Source organism: Thalassophryne amazonica, chromosome 7 (genome assembly GCF_902500255.1).
Source record: "Thalassophryne amazonica chromosome 7, fThaAma1.1, whole genome shotgun sequence".
NCBI classification, from domain to species: Eukaryota; Metazoa; Chordata; class Actinopteri; order Batrachoidiformes; family Batrachoididae; genus Thalassophryne; species Thalassophryne amazonica.
Window position 1 is genome coordinate 25,923,744 of NC_047109.1, and position 22,618 is coordinate 25,946,361.

The following is a 22,618-nucleotide window of genomic DNA, read 5'->3' on the forward strand; positions in this document are numbered from 1 at the left end:
ATGCACAGGGCATTCGCTGTCTTTCGGCCACTTGTGTGCGTGAATGTTGTTGCAACAGGTGTACGAGGCGTTTGAGGCGACTCCGCTTTTTCACAAATGGAGTGCAGTTCCTCCTTCATGCGCTAGTAGGCTTCAATCTTGTCATGTTTGAAGGGGCCCTTACATAAGGCTTCTGTTTTGCACAGTAAAGTTTTAAGTGGCATTTGTGAATGTAAATCGGTACTGTAGTGCTTGACAAAGGTTTCGCAAAGTAATCATTTGTCCACATCGTTATATTCATCCCTCCATCCATCCATTTTCTTCCGCTTTATCCGGAGTCGGCTCGCGGGGGCAGCAGCTCAAGCAAAGCCGCCCAGACCTCCCGATCCACACACACCTCCCCCAGCTCCTCCAGGGGAACCCCAAGGCGTTCCCAAGCCAGCCGAGAGATGTAGTCCCTCCAGTGTGTCCTGGGTCTTCCCCGGGGCCTACTCCCAATGGGACGTGCCCGGAACACCTCTCCAGCGAGGCGTCCAGGGGGCATCCGGAAAAGATGCCCGAGCCACCTCAACTGACTCCTTTCAACCTGGAGGAGCAGCGACTGTGACTCGGGAGGAGCCACTCGGGAGGAGCATCGTTATATCATTTATTTATTTATTGAAGCGCTTTGAGGCAACTCTGTTGTGATTTGGCGCTATATAAATGAAAGTTGAAATTGAAATTGATGAATGATTGTTCTTGATGCAGAGCCGTCTGTGGAATCAGACATCATGAGTGTTCAGCTTCGCTTGCTCCCTTGCCCTTTAGATACTGCAGTTCTTCTAGATCCCTTGAATGGTTTAATGACATGCACTATAAAGACAGAAATATGCACACTTTGCAATCTTGCTTTGAGAAAAATAGTTTTAAAAATTTCAATCATTTTCACACACATTTCTTGACAAATTGGATATCCTCTGGCCATATTTGCTACTCAGACACAAGGCCTTTTGTGCATGCCCCTCATTTCAAACTCCACCCTCTAAAATGCATGTCTGGACTCTGGATACATATAGATGTATATTATCAAATGAAAGGAAGTCAAAAATATAAAACAAGAAAGATGTTGGGTTCATACTGTCTGTACTGAAATAGAAGTCAAAGTACAACCCCAAAGCCAGTGAAGTTGGGACATTGTGTAAAATGTAAATAAAACAGAAAACAATGATTTAATTTATATTCAATTGAATACACCACCAAGACAAGATATTTAATGTTCAAGCTTATAAACTTAATTGTTTTTGTGCAAATATTTGCTCATTTTGAAATGGATGCCTGCAACATGTTTCAAAAAAGCTGGGACAGTGGTATGTTTACCACTGTGTTACATCACCTTTCCTTCTAACAACACTTAATAAGCTTTTGGGAACTGAGGACACTAATTGTTGAAGCTTTGTAGGTGGAATTCTTTCTCATTCTTGCTTGAAAATTCAGTAAGGTATATCTTATATATTATATTATATTCCAATTCTAAGGTGGAACTATGCCAGTATACAAAGTTATTCTAAATATCTTAAAAGGAAGAGTAAAATAGGAGAGTAGAAAAGAGTAGAGTAGAGCCACTTAGGTGCCTGGTCTTGAGAACCAAGGATGGTAGGTTCAACAGTCCGGGGTCTCCGTTGTCGTATTTTGCTCTTCAAAATGCGCCACACATTTTCAATGGGCGACAGGTCTGGACTGCAGGCAGGCCAGTCTAGTACCCGCACTCTTTTATGCCACTATTACGTTCAACTTGTAATAATTGTGGATTAATTGTATTTTTGTCTGAGATGATTGTGTGGGAAGAAATTTTGTTGCACTTGTAATGACTATCTATCTATCTATCTATCTATCTATCTATCTATCTATCTATCTATCTATCTATCTATCTATCTATCTATCTATCTATCTATCTATCTATCTATCTATCTATCTATCTATCTATCTATCTAATCTTTTACTATGAAGCCATGCTGTTGTAACACGTGCAGAATGTGACTTGACATTGTTAACACGTGCAGAATGTGACTTGACATTGTCTTGCTGAAATAAGCAGGGACGTCCCTGAAAAAGACGTTGCTTGGATGGCAGCATGTGTTGCTCCAAAACCTGGATGTACCTTTCAGCCTAATTTTGTTTCAAGAATTATTGCACACTTTCTGTAAATCCTATTCAACTTATTCAGGAAGTCAGGGTGGGCAGCTCCATTTTGTCAAACAACTTCCGGTTTGCCAATGCGTCGATGATTAGCTACGTCGGAACACAGTACGCTAGAAGTGTCCGAACATGAGCAGCATTAATTGTTCAGTTCGTGGGTGCCACAACAATTGGAAGAAGAGGAAACTCTCACTTTCAGAATGATGTTTTGAACATGGAAAGGAGAGATCTGAGTGCTGTGGACCAGCATTTAACTTGTTCCCTCCTCCATTGAAAGACAAGGATCTCTGGTGCTGACTAAAGGCGCGACGGATGCTAGTGAGACAAACGGGTAAGCTGTGTTTGTAGCATTAGCTGCTATGTAATTTACTCATTTTCTGGCGTTTGATACAACCAAGCACTGCATGAAATAACACCATACGTATTAACATTACATAATCTTGGCATTATGATGGTACTACTTGTCGGGTAGTAGAGAAGCTTGAATCTTCGACTGGACTGGGTTGCTTGATGCGAGGACGTTTCGCTTCAAATCGCAGAAGCTTCCTCAGCTAAAATTCTTGCTCTGGTAGTCTGACTTCTGTCTGACCCTTGTAGAGAAGTTCTTCTCTAAAGTCGAAGATTCAAGCTTCTCTACTATGGAAACCACCTGGACAACTGAGAGCCTACAAATACTTGTTGGGTAGTATTTTAACTTGATTGTGCTTTTATACGACACAAAGCTCGTAGTTCCTCATAGCCAAACCGTCCATGCCGAGTGACAACACAAAGTAGTTAAAAATAATCAAGGGCCACTTTTTCATGTCATCTTCCCACTCTGTTATGACCCGTGGGTGAGCCAGAGTCGGTCCCTTTGAGCTTTTCAAAAAGGTTTTTGTTTCTACCCATGAAATGACTTCCATTGTTCTATACTGAAAACACTGCTCACCGGAAGTCCTAAGACAAACCGGAAATGCCTGTTAAAGTGTTGTTAAAGTGGGCGGGGCTGAATAAGGTGAGTAAACTTCATTTCACTTCTTAAATATCACTGTGTTTGTCTGCTATATGATATATTTAACTGAAATTCCTGATCTAAATTTATAAAGGAAAATCATGGACATCACCAGGGGTGCCCAATCTTTTACATACAACTGTATATTACTCTGGAACAAACTGGACAAACAGTGTTGTAAAGGACAATAATCAGGACGTTCAAAAACAAACTTCACTTTCCTCCAGAAAGACATGAACAGGAAGCGATCGCGGCTCACAGTGATTCCCATTGAAAATAACAAAGAAACAATCTGAGCTTCTCACATGTTTAGATAAAACAAAAATCATCTAAAAACCCTGATAATATATTCACATGAGTTTTAGGCACAATATACAAAGAGTTTATGTTGCGATGTTAATGCTGTCATCCGTGTGCACCATTAAAGTGCAGCCTGATCAGAGCGTCTCAATGCAGTTCTCAATGTTAATGACATACCGCTGCGCGGCGACCTCTCCGAAGTCTTACGAGATTTTGCGAGATTTGAAACTTCAGTAGGGTGATAGAACACCTGTGGGTGACATAATTTAGGCTTGGTCCGGTATATACACAGTTTATCATAAAAGGTTGATCACCACATTCTTTTCCAATCATTTCTTTTTCCTGGAAAAAAACCCTTTTATTTTTAGTTTTTAATCTTATCAGGCTTTTAAATCAGTATCAATAGTTGTAGTAGGTTAAAGAACAAACACAATGTTTGAGTATCATTTGTCAAAAATATACAATTCCATTTCCCATAATGCCATGGTTGAGGTCTGAAGTGTTCGGATTTGTTCAAATGGAAGAGGCGGAGTCAAACCATGGAGGTGAAGAATATGTCTGTAGCCTGTCATTCCGAACTCCACCCTCTAAAATGCATGTCTCTATTCTGGATCTGGTTTTCGATCGTCAGAGGGTAGGAGGCCATTGGTTTCTTAACCTGAACATCATGTGCTGACTGGCTGAGAACACCTGCACCTTCAATGTGATTTAGTTGTCACAGAATGGTGGTGACACTGAAGGAGAAAATGATTTTAGCTGTTAAAAAGTAAAATTCCAACACCAAGTACTGTATGATTTACACCTGTAAAAACCACTCCAGCTTATAGCTTTTGCTGAAGATTTTCTCATGCAACACCTGTGGTTCCCACAGCACCCTCTGGTGGATATGTTGGGTCACCAGTGTGTTAGGTCAAACTCAAGCCCCAACCTCCGGTCCTGTTAAATGAAGCAAAAGCAGAAGTGGAAAAGCTTGTAGTTTCTTGAATGGCCACTTGAGCCTAGCCTCACTCACTCACTCATCTTCAACCACTTATCTAGGATCAGATCATGGGGAGCCTAGCTTCAAAAGTGAGCAGATTCTCAAAGTACATGTTAAAATGTTCAGGTTTAGAGGAGAAGTAAACATGTTGCAGTCTGGTTTAAAAATAAAAAACAAATAACCCATCAGTTTAACATATTTTAAGACATAAAATTAAGAAAAAAGGCCCCCTGACACTTGCACGACTTTGATGCATGCACTTTCATGCACTGTGTTGTGCAGGAGAGCAAACCCATCGTTAATGGGTGTAGACTGAACGTGAGAGGGTCGCCGGCACGTGCATTTGCGCAAAGAGAATTTTGAAATGTTCAAAAAAAAATCTCATGCAGCAAAGTCGTGCAACAAATGTGAAATGGCTGTGAATGTTACGCAATCTACTCGCCAACACTACGTGCAGCTTGTCAAGTCGAGTAAAGAAGAAGTGTACAGTGTGAGTGGTTGCGTCAGCGCATCGCATCAGAGTGCAGCTCATCTGAATGATTATAACGAGATGTTAAATCTGTCACAAACATGCTTTGACAGCTGCAAACAAGAAGGAAAGAACATGCAACTGTCAACTCTCTTCAGCAAACACTCCTAAATCAAAAATCATTTCCACATTCAGACTTCACACCATCGCCTCTAATCTCATCTCCACTTCACCGGGTCACGTGATTCTGGCCTGTCCCAGAGGAATAGCCTGTCCCCAACTGTCTGGTGGGCCCCGCAGGGTAGGCTGGTGGTGTTGGGCCAGTGTTTGTGAGAGGGCCCCACGCTGACCCACACCGTGGCAAATGAGGCGCGTGACTCATCAGCCCAAACATGGGATTAGCTGGTAATGATCTGGCCAGTGATTTTGAAATTGTAATTATCTGTCTGTGCTGATTCTCCAGAAACAGACGTGGGCGAAGTGTGAAAGCAGACACGGAGGACTTCAGACGCTCACCACTGCTGATCAGTTCCCATTGTCTTCACAGAAATGTGTCTGGGCCTACAGGAGCGACACACAGGCCTTCAGGTGTGTCAACCACGATATTTAAGAGACACCCCGAAAAACCTGAAAACAGGGGAATGATTCAAACTGGATTTAGATCCTGTCCATCTTTGAACAAGACCACCGCACTCAACCTTTGTTAAAGTTTTCAATTCAGATGCTTGTCCAGCTCAAAATGTGTAAAAATAATGATTATTATTACTATTTAAAAAAAAAACAATTTATCAATATATTTTAAACATTGTAAAATTCTACAATTTTCAAATCAGGCTGTGGCTGATGAGGAGAAAAAACTATGGTGATGGAATTTTTAGTTTTAATAGCTAAAGGGCACACTGACGCAAAACTGTTCATATCACCAATTGCACAGCTTCATGGTGGAGGGTGTGTGTGGGGGGGGCAGCACTGCTTGATGACATCTGAAATTTTTCATAATAATTATACTGGATTTTTTTTTTTGTTTCCATGATTGTGTCACCAGAAAATAAAAACTGAAACGCACAAACATTGATGTTCCAACATGTTTTTTTCTGTTTAATTAAATTAATTATTTACTCTAATTAATTTATTTATTAAAAAATATTTAAAATAAGTAATTAAAATAAGAAGTTAGCAATCTCATCTTAAAATGACAAAACAGATAAACAAATAAAAAAAAAATAATAATAATTTTTTTGTGGGTGTGCTGGTCAATAGAGGACAATTCATTGACAGCAGAGTTTTTTTTCCAAGAAATTATCTAAAACATGTAGTTTTTAAAATATGGGTAATTAACTGTAAAATGTAAAGGAACATGAAACATAACTGTGTGTCCAGCAAGTAGCTCAGTGTGATGTTGAGTTGGGTGGCCAATGTTTATACATGGGTTTGCATTCTTGGATGAGACACTTCATCTGCATTCTCCCAGTCCACCCAAGTGTCCTTGGCTCAGGATGTAACGTGTGATGGACTGGTTCCTAGATCATGGAGAGCTGAAAACTGTTCAGCCACTTCACGCTACAGAATCTGGGGACAAACACCAGCACCAGCCGGCCTCAGCACCTACATACACAGTAAACTTATACACGTAGCGGGATGAAAGTCCCGGGTCCCAATTGAAAAGACGTTCCCGCTAGCTTGGCTAACGAGGAGTTCCCCTTTGGCTGACCTGGTAGAGGAACGGTCTTTTGTGCGAGCCGCGTGGGTTCGATCCCCACCGTCGTCCCGGCCACGAAGGTCCTGCTGCTTCAATCTGGTGTCACGAACAGGATGTGGGTCACAGAGTATGCTAACATGCACCTGTGACTTCGGGACGAAGTCAAAAATGGTGGGGAGCTGTGTAGCGGGATGAAAGTCCTGGGTCCCAATTGAAAAGACGTTCCCACTAGCTTGGCTAACGGGGAGTTCCCCTTTGGCTGACCTGGTAAAGGAACGGTCTTTTGTGCGAGCCGCATGGGTTCGATCCCCACCGTCGTCCCGGCCACGAAGGTCCTGCTGCTTCACACAGTAAACCTGTTTACAGTATTTAACTAATATAAAGGTGCTAAACATATATTTCTCAATATATACAAAGAATTATTAAACTGGTCTCTTCCATTTTATTTAAAAAAGAAAAATCTGGCCGTATTGAAATAGGTATTAATTCATTAATTGGTGAGAGGTGAGGTGCACCGCAGGGCTAAATAGGTAAGTCTACTTTTTTAATCATAAAGTTTGTGATTTGGTAATTGATGTTTCTTCAATCTTTCTTCTTTTTTCAAATATGACATTCTGTTGATAGGATGTGTAGAACTTTGCACAGCATTGTATATGATTTTTTTTAAATACAGTCTTGTGTTTATTGTGCTGCTGCTGTCATTGATCCTTCAACTCAAGCAGAAAACGTGTCATTGAGTCCATTTTGTTGGCATATGCTGCCACCTGCAGGCTGACGTGTAGTACAGCACACAGAATGCTGTTAGAAGACAACAATCTGGACATTTTTAACAGAGGACGGACTATATCTTACTGTAACCTGTATTGTGTGGTTACCCTGAAGGGGAAGGGGGGTGGGGTTGTGCACCAGCCTTTGTTTCTGCTTATTTTTGCTTCTGATTATGTTTATATTTGTTTTTGTGAATGTTTTAAAAATCAATAAAACTTAAATTACAAAAAATAAATAAATAAAAATCTAAATGTCAAAATGATGGTGTGAATAAGAAAGTGCATTCTTTAGTATAACCCATACACATCATTGTTTAATTTTCTTCAGACAAATCAGGGGATGGATACATGAACATTTCCATTGATTATGTCATTGACTTCATGTACCTCAGTAATTAAAGAAATACAAACAGCTTGGTTCTGTGTGGTAAATCTGTCCGGGGGTAGCAGTTCCCAAAAACTGAGTGACTGTGCAACAATGTGACTACTGAGGAAATCCACCAAGATGATAAGACAACCCTGAAGATGTTATTGGTTTCTGTACCTGCAATTGGAAATTTATAGATGGACTGCATTTATACAGTTTTTCAATCTTAATAAAAAGCTCAAAGTGCTTTACAATGATGCCCCATTCACACACCAATATCAGGGTGCTGCCCTGCAATGCACTCACTATACACCAGAAGCAACTTGGGGATTAAAGACCTTGTCTTTGTGATTTTCTGGTCTGGCTGGGGTTTAGCTTATGAGCTGCTGGGAGTCACAAATATAACTCATTTGAACATCTGATTCTCCGCCCTGCCCACGATGCTATGTATTTCCAAGGTCGGAAGAATAAAAATCAGCTGTATTACTTTGTCACTGTATACAAGCCCTCTGGCCCCTAGTCTGAATTCTTAGATGAATTTGGTGTATTTATCTCTAACTTGTCAACTAATGCAGATACCATTCTGATCATTGGTGACTTTAACATTCATATAAATAAGCCTTCTGATCTCCTCTGTAAATCATTTATGGAAATTGTGGAGGCATGAGGATTTCAGCAATGCATTCAGCAGTCGATGCACATTAGTGGAAATACCTGGATTTTGTTCTCGCACGTGGTATTGCTGTCACGAATATTGACATCATGCCTCTTACATCAGTGGTCTCTGATCACTCACTTATTAAGTTTACAGTTTCGCTACCGTGTTTAGTGGAACAACAACCTTATTCATCACTACGGCGATCCATCAACTCCTCAACTAAGCCTGAACTCAAAGCTAAACTGCCTGATATCTTAGTGTCACATTTAGAAAATGCCCAGTCAGTAGACAGTCTTGCGGATAGTTTAAACTCAGCACTCAAATCTACACTCGACATGACTGCGCCACCTTTATTAAAACCACGCTCCCAAAACACAGTCACCTTGGTTCAATTACTTGCGTGACCTCTAGCCTTATGCTTGAGTCCAGTCCAGTCCAGACACTCATTCGTTTTGAAAAAAAAAAAACTGTTTATTTATTTATTTGTTTTGGTCAGAATGACATTAACTTGGTCCAAGCAGATTATTAATATACGTAGACTACAACTGCAAATTGAGCTAAAATTGTGACTATCTGTCTGAATATCTGTCCAGACATTTATTCAGTTACCAGTTACTTATTCAGACACTTATTTGACAATTATTTTATTTATTTATTTATTTGCATGAATGACATCCAGTGGATCCACAGAGATGCATAATAGAGGAAACTGGACTGAAATTGAGAATATCTGTCTGAATATGTGTCCAGTCCAGTCCAGACACTTATTCAGCTGAAAACAAATGTTTATTTTTTTTGGTCAGAATGACATTGTTTCATCCAAGGAGATGATTAATGTAGGTTTTGACTGAAAAAAAATGGGTTACAATTGCAAATCGGGCTGAAGTTGCAAATATCTGTCTGAATAGCTGTCCAGTCCAGACACTTATTCAACTGAAAAAAAAAAGTTTTTTTTTTGTTTGGTCAAAATGGCATTGTTTCATCCAAGGAGATGATTAATATATGTTTTGACTGAAAAAAAAATTGGGGGGTAACTGTAAATCAGACTAATTGTGATTATTATATGGTATGTGAGTTTGCCAACTTCTGATTGGCCCATTCGCCACTTTCTGAGCTGTACCACATGCCGAGTTGACCGCTGGTGGAGCCGAGTTGACCGCTGGGGGAGCCAAGTACTCCTCACGTGCAGTGTAGCGCTAGTCAATCGAGCGACGCCTTTTATCAATAACGACCAATCAGATAACGACCAATCAGATTGTGTCTGGAATGGATTGGACAGATATTCAGACAGATATTTGTAATTTCAGAGGATTTCATATATTATGCATCACTGTGGATCCACCGAATGTCATTCAGACCGATTTTTTTTTTTTTTTAAATTGTCAAATAAGTGTCTGAATAAGTAACTAGTAACTGAATAAGTGTCTGGACAGACACTGATGTAACATGTGAATTTCTCCACTGTGAGATCAATAAAGTCTTATCTTAAACAGGACATGTTAAATGTCACACACTTCCTGGATCGACACTTCCTGGATTGACAGACGAGATCCAATGGAATCTCATGGGAGCTCATTGGTAAGCTCACACTCAAACAGGAAGTGCCAAATTTTTAGTCACAGTGAAACAGGAAATGTCAAATGTTGAACATTTCCTGGCATGAGTGGAGCTAGAGTGGAGGCTAGGGTTTCACTGGACTCCCCTGAAATCTGATTGGACTCAGATGATTGACATGTCACGGCACCACACATCTGGTTGAAAGAGCTGCATTTTGAAATTAGAGTGTCACACTGACTGCTAGGTTCCTCCTGTCCAGTAGTTGGTGCTGTGTACCACAAAAAGTTCTAATCCACCTTAGTAGAAGAAGAAAAATGTTTGCCTCAGATTTGAACTGAACACGTTGTTTGAACTATGGACTTCTAATCACACCAAACATACACTCAACAAAAATATAAACGCAACACTTTTGGTTTTGCTCCCATTTTGTATGAGATGAACTCAAAGATCTAAAACTTTTTCCACATACACAATATCACCATTTCCCTCAAATATTGTTCACAAACCAGTCTAAATCTGTGATAGTGAGCACTTCTCCTTTGCTGAGATAATCCATCCCACCTCACAGGTGTGCCATACCAAGATGCTGATTAGACACCATGATTAGTGCACAGGTGTGCCTTAGACTGCCCACAATAAAAGGCCACTCTGAAAGGTGCAGTTTTATCACACAGCACAATGCCACAGATGTCGCAAGATTTGAGGGAGCGTGCAGTTGGCATACTGACAGCAGGAATGACAACCAGAGCTGTTGCTCGTGTATTGAATGTTCATTTCTCTACCATAAGCCGTCTCCAAAGGCGTTTCAGAGAATTTGGCAGTACATCCAACCAGCCTCACAACCGCAGACCACGTGTAACCACACCAGCCCAGGACCTCCACATCCAGCATGTTCACCTCCAAGATCGTCTGAGACCAGCCACTAGGACAGCTGCTGAAACACTCGGTTTGCATAACCAAAGAATTTCTGCACAAACTGTCAGAAACCGTCTCAGGGAAGCTCATCTGCATGCTCGGCGTCCTCATCGGGGTCTCGACCTGACTCCAGTTCGTCGTCGTAACCGACTTGAGTGGGCAAATGCTCACATTCCCTGGTGTTTGGCACGCTGGAGAGGTGTTCTCTTCATGGATGATGCGAAGGAGATGTGTTGCACTGCATGAGGCAAATGGTGGTCACACCAGATACTGACTGGTATCCCCCCCCAATAAAACAAAACTGCACCTTTCAGAGTGGCCTTTTATTGTGGGCAGTCTAAGGCACACCTGTGCACTAATCATGGTGTCTAATCAGCATCTTGATATGGCACACCTGTGAGGTGGGATGGATTATCTCAGCAAAGGAGAAGTGCTCACTATCACAGATTTCGACTGGTTTGTGAACAATATTTGAGGGAAATGGTGATATTGTGTATGTGGAAAAAGTTTTAGATCTTTGAGTTCATCTCATACAAAATGGGAGCAAAACCAAAAGTGTTGCGTTTATATTTTTGTTGAGTATATATTGGTGAGTAAACGATTTTATGCCATAAATGAGGTCCAGGTTGTTAAAAGCAGCATTTCTCCTTTAATTTGGGTTGCCTTATATACATATGTTTAAGCTAACAGACAGCAGCTGGTTCATGCTCTGTTGGCTTATTAGTGCAGTAGATAACTGAAACAATCCTTCAAATGGTGATACAAGCATCAGGTTCAGCACAAATACAGCTTTGATACTACACTTTTAAAAACAGCCAACTGGCCACTTGAATTCTCAATAGGCGGCCCGATCAACTCAGCCAATAATCTGAATAATTTTTTTTACCAAAATTGGAGCAACTTTAACTTTTGACCCCTGTACAAACTGAAACTGACCTTTGTCACCATTCTTGCTGCTTTTACCTCATAACTCCATAACATTCAGTCACAGATTGTCCAAACTATACCTTTTTGGAATCTTGATGATCAGGCAAATAATGTGGTGTAGTTTTCTATATGATTGGAGCATTTTTTTAATTTTGACCCGTGTAATTCTTTAATTGACACCTACATGGCTGCCTATTGAAAATTCAAGTGGCCAATCAGTTTTTTCAAAAGAGTTCATGTCTATGGATTATTTGTGCCGAATTTGATGCTTGTATCACCATTTGCAGGATTCCACTCTAAATATTCTCTTATTATCTGCTGCACTATATATGAGATGTAAGATGCTGCTCCTCAGTGTTTCTCAATTGCCCTCAAAAGATAAGATAAGATAAACTTTATTGATCTCACAGAGGAGAAATTCACACGTTACATCAGCTCTTAAAAAAATACAAGATGGGTGCAAGTAGAGGAAAATGTTCATCAAACAGCGTGTGCAAGGATAAGCAATAATAATAATAATACTTGTAACAGTACAATAAAATAAGAAAATGAGGTAGAAATAGAATATATATATATATATATATATATATATATATATATATATATATATATATATATATATATATATATGAATGCACATATTTAAGTACATATGCATATATTATACAAATAATGAATGTTTATGAGTTCAATGGTACGAATATTTCATGAGGTGAAAGCTGGAACATACCATGAATGGTATGTTCCCAGTGGCGGTCCTAGCCTGTTTGGCGCCCTGGGCGAGCAACCCCCCCAAATGCAATCGCGGCAGCAGGGCATACTGCGCTACTCCACTTGGGGGGGTAATAAGCGCCCTCTGCCTGCTATGTGGTGCATGTATCTTTCTGTCATTGTCTGACAGACAAGTTTTAACCGGAGGATCCCCCCACCATCACAGGCACAATCAGAATTTCTTTTCAATTTTATTTGAAAAAACATGGTAGAAACTTAAATATTACTATAAACATAACAATGTGTAAAGCGTTTGCAAAATCCCAAAGTAGCTTGTGGCATTAATGGATCTTTTTGCAGCATCTGCCACAACCAGATTTAGTGTATGAGCTCCGCAAGGAACAAAAAGAGCACCCTTATTTTTTCCTCTCATGATGGCCCCATTGTCATATGACTGACCTCTGCAGTCCTCAAAGGAAATTTTGAGCTCTTCTAGTTTTTTTCAGAACCAAGGAGGCCAAATGCTCCCCTGTGGATTTTTCTGCCTCCAAAAACCCCATGAAATGCTCCTTTATCTGGGGCTTCTCCTTCAGTGAAATAATTCTAATTACAACAGACAACTGTTCAATGTGGCTGATATCTGGAGTGCAATCAAGAATTATAGAAAAAAAAACTTTGCCTGTTTAATGTCACTAACAATTGTTGAAATTGTTTTGCTGCTTAAACTAATCAATTCATTTTATACGTGGTGACCGAGGTAGCTGTGGTGCTTGCAGGTCCCTTTCTCAACACGGTTCAGGTGTTCTTTCATTATAGGGTCAAATTTTGCCATCAGTTCAACCTCTTTCAGAAAATTGCCATTTGATGGTGAAAACAATGCTTCTGTGTGTCCCCTAAGTGCCATATTTCTAACTGCTAGAGACTGTATTATAGCAGTGAGACATATCAGCACAGCTCTCCATCTCACTCTCTCAGCCTCCAAAAGTGCCATCTCCTTTTTATCAATTGTTGCCTCTTTTTTCATCCTCACTGCCAACTCTTTCCATGCTTTCAATGAATTTTGGTGTTCTTGTTGTGTGTTGGGGGGTTTGGCTGGACATTTGGGTGTTCTTTTCTTTTCTTTGCTCTCCAGGTGGTATGCAAACTGATTTATTGTCTGTGGAGAGGGTGCTGGCAGAAGAGTCCTTCACCCTCATCAACATAATGTGTAGCACCTGTGGATGGTGCTCACGTGCAACCTTAAGGACTTTCAGCTGAAGCAGATAATGAGATGGCGTTCTGCATTTAAGCCATGTGTGATTCAAGCAGAATTGCCGGGAACTCGACCTTGTGACGTTCGTTTGTGAGACGCTGAGGACCGCGCCTGGGTTTGACACATCGTGCCTGTGAAGGAGGACGGGTGAGGGACACATGCTGTCAGCACACATCAGAGGTGATTGATTATTTGAATAATCGTTAACAGTAACTTGGTATTTTGTTACGCAGTAGAATTGAACATTGATGAGAATTGTGCAGCTCGCTTCTCACTGCCGTGGCGTGCGGACTGATGATCCTCCACCTGTTGTGAGAAGCTGCTCATTTACATAAAGCTTAAATTCAGACCTGAATGTGTTGCTGATAGTGTGTGCCTTTGAAGGATATTAGTTGTAGCTGCTGACTTACCTCACCTTTTCTATCCTTCGCAGAGTCGGTTTGTCGTGTCCACCTGGGGGGTGTTTGGCGGTGAACGTGGGTCCAGAAGCGCCGGGTTTCAATCCTTTTGGGCGCTGGAGAGCGTGCCGTCCTTCACTCCGCCAGACTGACGCAGTTTATGTTTGTACACTTTGTATTGCACAGAAGGGGGAAAAATAAAACTGATTTGTTATTGGAACCGCTTTCTGGTTGTTTTAGCGCTGGGTTCAGTCAGACGCAGGTCCGCTCCTCAACCCGCGTCGACACATAACAGTTCTCGGCTGTTGTCATGTGAGGTGAGCAGAGAACTGGCATGTTTCCAGTCTGTGAGACCTGAATTTGTTAGACTTGTATTCCTTTTAGAAAACAACTTGCAACAGAAGCAGAAAAGGCTGTTGTTTTTTTCTGAGTACACCAACCAGCTTCTAAGCATCTTTTCACCACTTACTAATGTCTTCCAAAAATACTGGTGGTGACAACTTCTTCCATCGCCCTCGTTCTTTGGAAAAACAAAGTCAGCTGTTACTTGACTTGGTCCTCTGCAAACCAACAGTGTGCAAATTTTCTCAGTCAGAACTGAAGGCCAGTCAGCAGGATCAGTAGGAAGGTACTCATTCAGCTCCTGACATTTCTATAATGGCAAAACATTTGTGTCAGTATACACACATTTTTTAGAATTTACAGTGGTGGAAAATAAAATGTAATTAAAAAAACTTTTCACAATGGACCTCCTACGCTCTCCACGCGCACACACTAACACCCACCTGAAGATTCCTGGTAGGATGTAGATGTAAATGGGTCTTCATCCTGACGATCAAACAACATATGTGGAGACACATTTGTGGAGGAGGAGGAGGATGGTTCCTGTTCCTGAGGCTCCAAGTCCACTGCTGAAGATAGCTGTTCAGCTGAAAAAGTGGATAGCTCTTCATCCTGGCCTGTGGCAGTGGGTGCTCCAAAATATTTCAGAAGTGCCCCTGAATTTGCATCAAAATACCAAACATAAAAACTCTCACACACCATCAATTGCATCATCATCAAACATTCATATTTCTGTCCCTCTTGTTGGTTATTTAATAAGCTATAAAACCTTTGTTAAGATTTAAGCTGCATTTGCTAATGCAATAGAGTAATTACAGCAGGCTAACATAGCTTTTCTCAACTAATGTGATTAACGGACTGTCATTCTGACAGAAAATGGCTAACAACTAAGACAAAAACAAACGAGCGTATACATATATTTCCAATTTATCAAATTCAGAGTAGGAGAAATTGTTGAGGCGTCTAAATATGAGGTCTGTTAGAAAAGTATCCAACCTTTTTATTTTTTTCAAAAACCTGATGGATTTGAATCACGTGTGGTTGCATGAGCCAACCTTGAACCTTCTTGCGCATGCGTGATTTTTTTCACACCTGTCGGTTGCGTCATTTGCTTGTAAGCAGCCTTTGTGTGAGGATGGGTGTAGTCTCTCATCGTTTTTTCTTGGCAAGGAAATGGCGGAACAACTGGAGCAGCGCAACTGCATCAAATTTTGCCACAAACTGGGTGACAGCCAGGTGGAAACCATTCGGATTATTCAGATGGCTTTCGGTGACGATCCTCTGGGCATCGCACAGATTAAGGAGTGGTACAAACGGTTTAAAGACGGCCGCACAACGGTGGACAGCGCGCCGCGCTCCAATCGGCATCGACACGCTGAAACGACCGGATCATTTCCAAAGTGAACACTGTGGTGATGCGGGACCGTCGTGTGATTATCCGAGAAATTGCAGAAGAGGTGGACATCAGGCACATTCCGGCACATTCCACTGTGAAAGAAGATTTTGCCATGAAAAGAGTTGCAGCGAAATTCATCGGCACGAAGCTGATGGCGCAGCAACAGCGCCTCCGTGATGAAGCCTCACAGGACATGCCCTGACATGTCCAGCTTGTCCACAATTTCTCGGATAGTCACACGACTGAAAAGCCACCGAAAGCCATCTGAATCTTCCGAATGGTTGACGAGCTGGGCATGTCACAACATGTCCTGTGAGACTTCAACACGGAGACGCTTTTGCTCCGCCATCAGCTTCGTGCTGATGAATTTCGCCGCCACTCTTTTCATGGCAAAATCTTCTGTCACAGTGGAATGTGCCGAAAAAGTGCTGATGTCCACCTCTTCTGCAATTTCTCGGATAGTCACACGACGGTCCCACATCATCACAGCGTTCACTTTGGAAATGATCTGGTCATTTCAGTGTGTTGATGACGATTGGAGCGCGGCGCGCTCTCCACCGTTGTGCGGCCGTCTTTAAATCGGTTGTACTGCTCCTTAATCTGTGTGATGCCCAGAGGATCGTCACCGAAACCCGTCTGAATAATCTGAATGGTTTCCACCTGGCTGTCGCCCAGTTTCTGGCAAAATTTGATGCAGTCGCGCTGCTCCAGTCGTTCCGCCATTTCCTTGCAAAGAAAAAACGACGAGACTCCGCCCATCCTCACACAAAGGCTGCTTACAAGCAAATGACGCAATCGAGAGGCGTGAAAAAAAATCACACATGCGCACAAAGGTTCAAGGTTGGCTCATGCAAGCACACGTGATTCAAATCCATCAGGTTTTTGAAAAAAATAAAAAGGTCCAATACTTTTCTAACAGATCTTGTATACATGGTCCAAACTACATCACTAAATGCTGTTTGTTTAGTTCAAGAAGAATTTCGATCTTCTAATATTTTCTGCTCTGCTGCTGTTAACAAATATGTCGTCCTAAGCAGCTAAACGTAACCAGTTAGCATCTTATGTAAAAAGTGTATCTTGCAGCAGGTTACAGCCTACATAACACATTTCACACAACAAGAAATGACACAGCTTCTGCTTACCTTTATCTTTTGCTCATTTCTCCTCTTCTTCTTTTCTCTTTTTCCTAAACTGCGCACCTGATGGCTTTGCCCTTTTCTTTTCCATCTTCCATAATACGCACTGAAGCGGAATAGGTTATCAATGTAATCTGTAAACTGTATCACTGTTATCAATGTAAAAACATTCATTATTTGTTTTATATAACGGCTAAAATAGATCATTGTCATTTGATATTTTATTAATTTATAAACAACATAAAAGGGACTTACATTTTGGTGTTCCACTGTGACGTGTAGTCTAGTGATGCTGTGCACGGACTTCGGACTTCCATAAAAAACAAAAAACAAACACAAAACAAAAAGACTTTGTGTAGTTCCTCAGTTCAGCCAAAAATCACATCAGCGTTTCATGTTAGCAGCTCAAAGGATCTCAGTCTCCTCAGGAGGTGGCGGCGACTCTGGCCTTTCTTGTACAGGGTGTCAGTGTTATGAGTCCAGTCCAGTTTGTTGTTGAGGTGAACACCCAGGTATTTGAAACTGTTTACAGTCTTTGTGTCCTCCCACTGGATGTTCATCGGTGGGTGAGGTGGTGGTTTCCTCCTGAAGTCGATCACCATCTCCTTTGTCTTACTGGTGTTGAGACACAAGTGGTTGCGCTCACACCAGTCCATAAAGTCTGTGATGACCGACCAGTACTCCAGCTCATTCTCCTCAGACACACAACCTACAATGGCAGAGTCATCAGAGAACTTCTGGAGATGGCAGCTGTCCGTGTTGTAGGTGAAGTATGAGGTGTAAAGGGTGAAAAGGAAAGCGAGAGGACGGTGCCCTGGGGGGCCCCGGTGCTGCAACTTACCACCTCAGACTGACAGCCGCACAGCCGCACGTACTGCGGGCGATCAGTGAGGTAGTCGATGGTCCAACCAGTGAGATGTCCATCCCTGCGTCCTCCAGCTTCCCCTGCAGCAGCGCCGGTCTGATGGTGTTGAAAGCGCTGGAGAAGTCAAAGAACATGACTCTCACAGCGCTCCCGCCGGTCTCCAGGTGGGTGAGCACCCGCTGCAGCAGGTAGATGACAGCGTCATCCACCCCGATGTTGGGCCTGTAGGCAAACTGCAGTGGGTCCAGGATGTCGCTCTCCACGGAGCGGAGGTGAGACAGGACGAGTCGCTCCATGGTCTTCATGAGGTGGGAGGTCAGGGCAACTGGTCTGTAGTGGGCTGGTTCCTTGGCGTGTGGTGTTTTGGGAAGTGAGACCACACAGGAGGTCTTCCACAGGGTGGGGACCACCCCCAGGCTGAGGCTCTTGTTGAAGATGTGGCTGAGGACCTCACAGAGCTCATCTGCACAGGTCCTCAGCAGCCTCGGGGAAATCCCATCAGGTCTTGCTGCTTTCCTCTGCTTCAGCCACAGGAGCTGACCTCTCACCTCAGTCAGAGTCACAGTGAGGGGGGAGGGAGGGGGGAGCTGAGGTGTGAGCTGTGGTAGGCTGGTGCTGAATACAATCTGGGGGGAGGAGGGACAAAGTCCAGGGTGCAGTGGAGGTGACCAGGGGGAAGAAGGTGGGGCGTCAGAGGGACTGGAGGGCTGGCTGCTGGAGATGTGTGGAGAGCCAGGAGCAGGCAGGAGGGGGGCAGGTGCGGAGGAGCCAAAACAGTTAAAATAATTGTTTAGCTCCTCTGCAAACCGAGAGTCTCCATCTGTAGTCCTGCTGGCACCCTGGCCAAATCCTGAGGCGTCCCTGATGTTGTTCTGGGCCAGCTGCTCCTCCATCTTCCTTCCATACTCCTTCCACTGGAGTTCCTGTTGGACTCTACGCTGCTCCTCTCTGTCTCCTGAGTTGAAAGCCCTCTTCTTCTGGTTCATCAGGAACTTCAACTTGGGGGTCACCAAGGGGTGGTTGTTGGGAAAGCACCATACCCTCCGGGTGGGCACAGTGCTCTCCACATAGAAGTTCATGTAGTCAGTCAGTGACACACTGGGTCAGGCCGTTGATGTCTTCACCGTAAGAGTTTTGAAACATGCTCCAGTCTGTGGTTCTGAAACAGTCCCTCAGCCTCTCAGTGTCCTCTTCACTCCAGAGTTTCACTGACCTTTTCTGCACTGGTTCTCTTCTCACCCTGGGTGTGTATTGGGGGAGCAGATAGACGAGACTGTTATCCGAGTGTCCGAGCGGGGGGAGGGGGGTGGAGGTGTAAGCGTCCTCCACATTAGAGTAAAAAAGGTCCAGTATTCTATTGTCCCTGGTTTTACACATGACGTACTGGGTGAACGTGGGGAGGGCGGTGGAGAGGGGGCGTGGTTAAATGTGATGAGGAGGAGGGTGCGGGGGTGTTGTGTCTGTAGCCACGTGACTGTACTGTGAATCCGCTCACAGGCAGCAGTAGCGTCTGCAGAGGGAGGAATATACGCACAGAGCGCAGTGGTGTCAAAAGTACACACATTTGTTACTTAAGTAGAAGTATAGATACTGCAGTTTAAAAACACTCTGGTAAAAGTTGAAGTATCAACTTGACCTCTTTACTCAAGTAAAAGTGAAAAAGTATGTACTCCAAAACCTACTTAAAGTATAAAAGTATAAAGTAACCTTTAAAAAAAAAAGAAAAAAAAGGTAGATGCCACTATATGAATTGAAAGCTTAATTTAAAAACTGATTCGTTCTACATGTGGTCCAAGACCCAAGACTTATTTGTGTATGTATGTATGTATTTATGTATGTTCATTGTTAGTTGCTTTTATATTTTCTGTTGTGTTTCTATTCAGGTTCTTTTTGCCTCTTTCTCTAAAATTGTATATAATAATCATTAGATTATTAATATATAAACAAAAATATATTTAAGAAATATTACATTTTGAAAACAAATGCACCCGAACGTGATGAGAGCTGCTTAATGCTAACTTTTAACATTGAAAATGCCATAGACATGCTAACGCGTTAGCGTCGCTCCCGTTTTTAAGTTATAAAATACATCAACTGTTTCAGAAGACCATAACAGGTCGGTTTAACATAGAAAAAGTAAATAATACTCACAGAAGTATGCTCTTTAGGGTTTTACCAGGGGAAAATTAAGCGAAAGAAAGAAAGAATAAACGAAGCAATAGGTCGAAGCATTGCTTCAATCTGCGAACCACTGCTTCGATTGGTTCACGGTTCAAAGCAAAGCCGTGCTGCAGAAAAGTTGATTACAGGCACACATGACGTGAAATATATATATAAACATTAAACTGAAGCCAAGAGTAACGAGGCTGTTTGTTTTAAAAATGTAAGGAATAGAAAGTACAGATACTTGTGTGAAAATGTAATGAGTAGAAGTCAGAAGTAGGCAGAAAAATAAGTAAAGGAGTAAAGTATAGATACCTAAAAAGTGTACTTAAGTACAGTAACGAAGTATTTGTACTTCATTACTTGACACCTCTGGCAGAGCGTAATCACACTTCCAAACTCCCGTGGGAGATAGTACGGCCTCATGCTCACCGCGAGTAGCACCATGTCCAAGGAGCAGATCTGATCCTTCATGTGAACATGAGCTGTGTTGCACCATCTCTCACTCACATAAACGGCGAGCCCCCCCTCCTCTTTTCTTCCCGCTTTTTTCACTGTGGATTAAGAATTTGGCACTTCGCTCATGGCACAGTGTACCATGAGCGAGCTTCACGCTGCTGTGCATCGCTTCGCTCGTATTATGCATCTCTTTGGGTCCACTGGATGTCATTCATATAAAAAAAAAAAATTGTCAAATATGTGTCTGAATAAGTGATAACTGAATAAGTGTCTGGACAGATATTCAGAAAGATATTCGCAATTTCAGCCGAATTTCCTATATTATGCATCTCTGTGGATTCACACCAAAAATAAAAAAAAACAAACAAACAAAAAAACAAAGTCAAATAAGTGTCTGAATAAGTAACTGGAAACTGAATAAGTGTCTGGACAGATATTAAGACAGATATGTGCAATTTCAATTTGCAGTTGTAGCCCAGTTTTTTCAGTTAAAACCCATATTAATTATCTCCTTGGACCAAATTAATGCCATTTTGACCAAAAAATAAACATTTTTTCAGCCGAATATATATATACGAGGTCTGTTAGAAAAGTATTCGACCTTTTTATTTTTTTCAAAAACCATATGGATTTGAATCATGTGTGATTGCATCAGACAAGCTTGAACTTTCGTGCGCATGCGTGAGTTTTTTCACGCCTGTCGGTTGCATCATTCGCCTGTGAGCAGGCTTTGTGTGAGCAGTGGTCCACCCCTCTCTTCGGATTTTTATTGTGAATAAATGTCTGAACGATTTGGAGCTTTGCTGCATCAATTTTTTCCAGAAACTGTGAGAGACCTCCAGGTGGACACCATTCGGAAAATTCAGATGGCTTTCAGGGACGATTTTATGGGGATTACACAGATTAAGGAGTGCTCCAGCCAATTTAAAGACCGCCCACAGCGTCTGAGAGCGCGGCAGACTCCGAGCGCCGATCGACAGGCTGAATCAACCACATCATTTCCAACGTGAAGGCTTTGTTGATCCGGGACGTCGTCTGACTTACACAAAAATGGCAGGAGATGTGGACATCAGTACTTTTTCGGCACATTCCACTGTTACAGGAGTTTTTTTCATGGAAAGAGAAGCGGAGGGATGCGCCACGGAGCCGTTCATGGCGCGGCACAAAACCACCTCCGTGCGCGGAATTCCTCCACTCCTCTTTCCATGACAAAAACTCCTGTAACAGTGGAATGTGCCATTCATTTCCAAACTGGACGCTGTGTTTTATCCGGGACGTCCTCTGACTAGCACAGGAATTGCAGAAGACGTGGACATCAACACTTTTTCGGCACATTGAGACAAACGTGCGGAAGAATTCCGCGCGTCGCGGCGGTGCCGCATGGCGCAAAGCAACGCCGTGATGAAGCCTCACAGGACATGTTCTGGCATGTCCAGGCTCATCCACAATTTCTCGGATAGTCACACGACTGAAAAGCCACAGACAGTCGCCTGAAAGCCATCTCAAAGCCGTCCTGTGAGACCAACACGGACGTGGTTTTGTCCCGCGCCATGAACAGGTCCGTGGCGCATCCCTCCGCTTCTCTTTCCATGAAAAAAACTCCTGTAACAGTGGAATGTGCTGAAAAAGTACTGATGTCCATGTCTCCTGCCATTTTTGTGTAAGTCAGACGACGTCCCGGATCAACAAAGCCTTCATGTTGGAAATGATCTGCTTGTTTCAGTGGGGTTTGAGCCTGTCGATCGGCGCTCGGAGTGCACCGCGCTCTCAGCAGCTGTGGGCGGTCTTTAAACCGGCTGGAGCACTCCTTAATCTGTGTAATCCCCATAAAATCGTCCCTGAAAGCCTTCTGAATTTTCCGAATGGTGTCCACCTGGAGGTCTCTCACAGTTTCTGGAAAAAATTGATGCAGCAAAGCTCCAAATCGTTCAGACATTTATTCGCAATAAAAATCCGACGACAGGGGTGGAACACTGCTCACACAAAGCCTGCTCACAGGCGAATGACGCAACCGACAGGCGTGAAAAAACTCACGCATGCACACAAAGGTTCAAGCTTGTCTGATGCAATCACACGTGATTCAAATCCATATGGTTTTTCAGAAAAATAAAAA

The 22,618-nt window shown here is 42.5% G+C and overlaps 1 long non-coding RNA gene across 1 annotated transcript; it reads left to right on the forward strand.

Moving 5' to 3' along the window:
* Positions 1 to 431: 431 nt before the first annotated feature.
* LOC117513238 lies at positions 432 to 21,476 on the forward strand. Its single transcript, XR_004561503.1, has 3 exons — positions 432 to 582; positions 2,491 to 2,492; positions 21,465 to 21,476. It is a non-coding gene; the product is annotated as an uncharacterized LOC117513238 (long non-coding RNA).
* Positions 21,477 to 22,618: the final 1,142 nt, after the last annotated feature.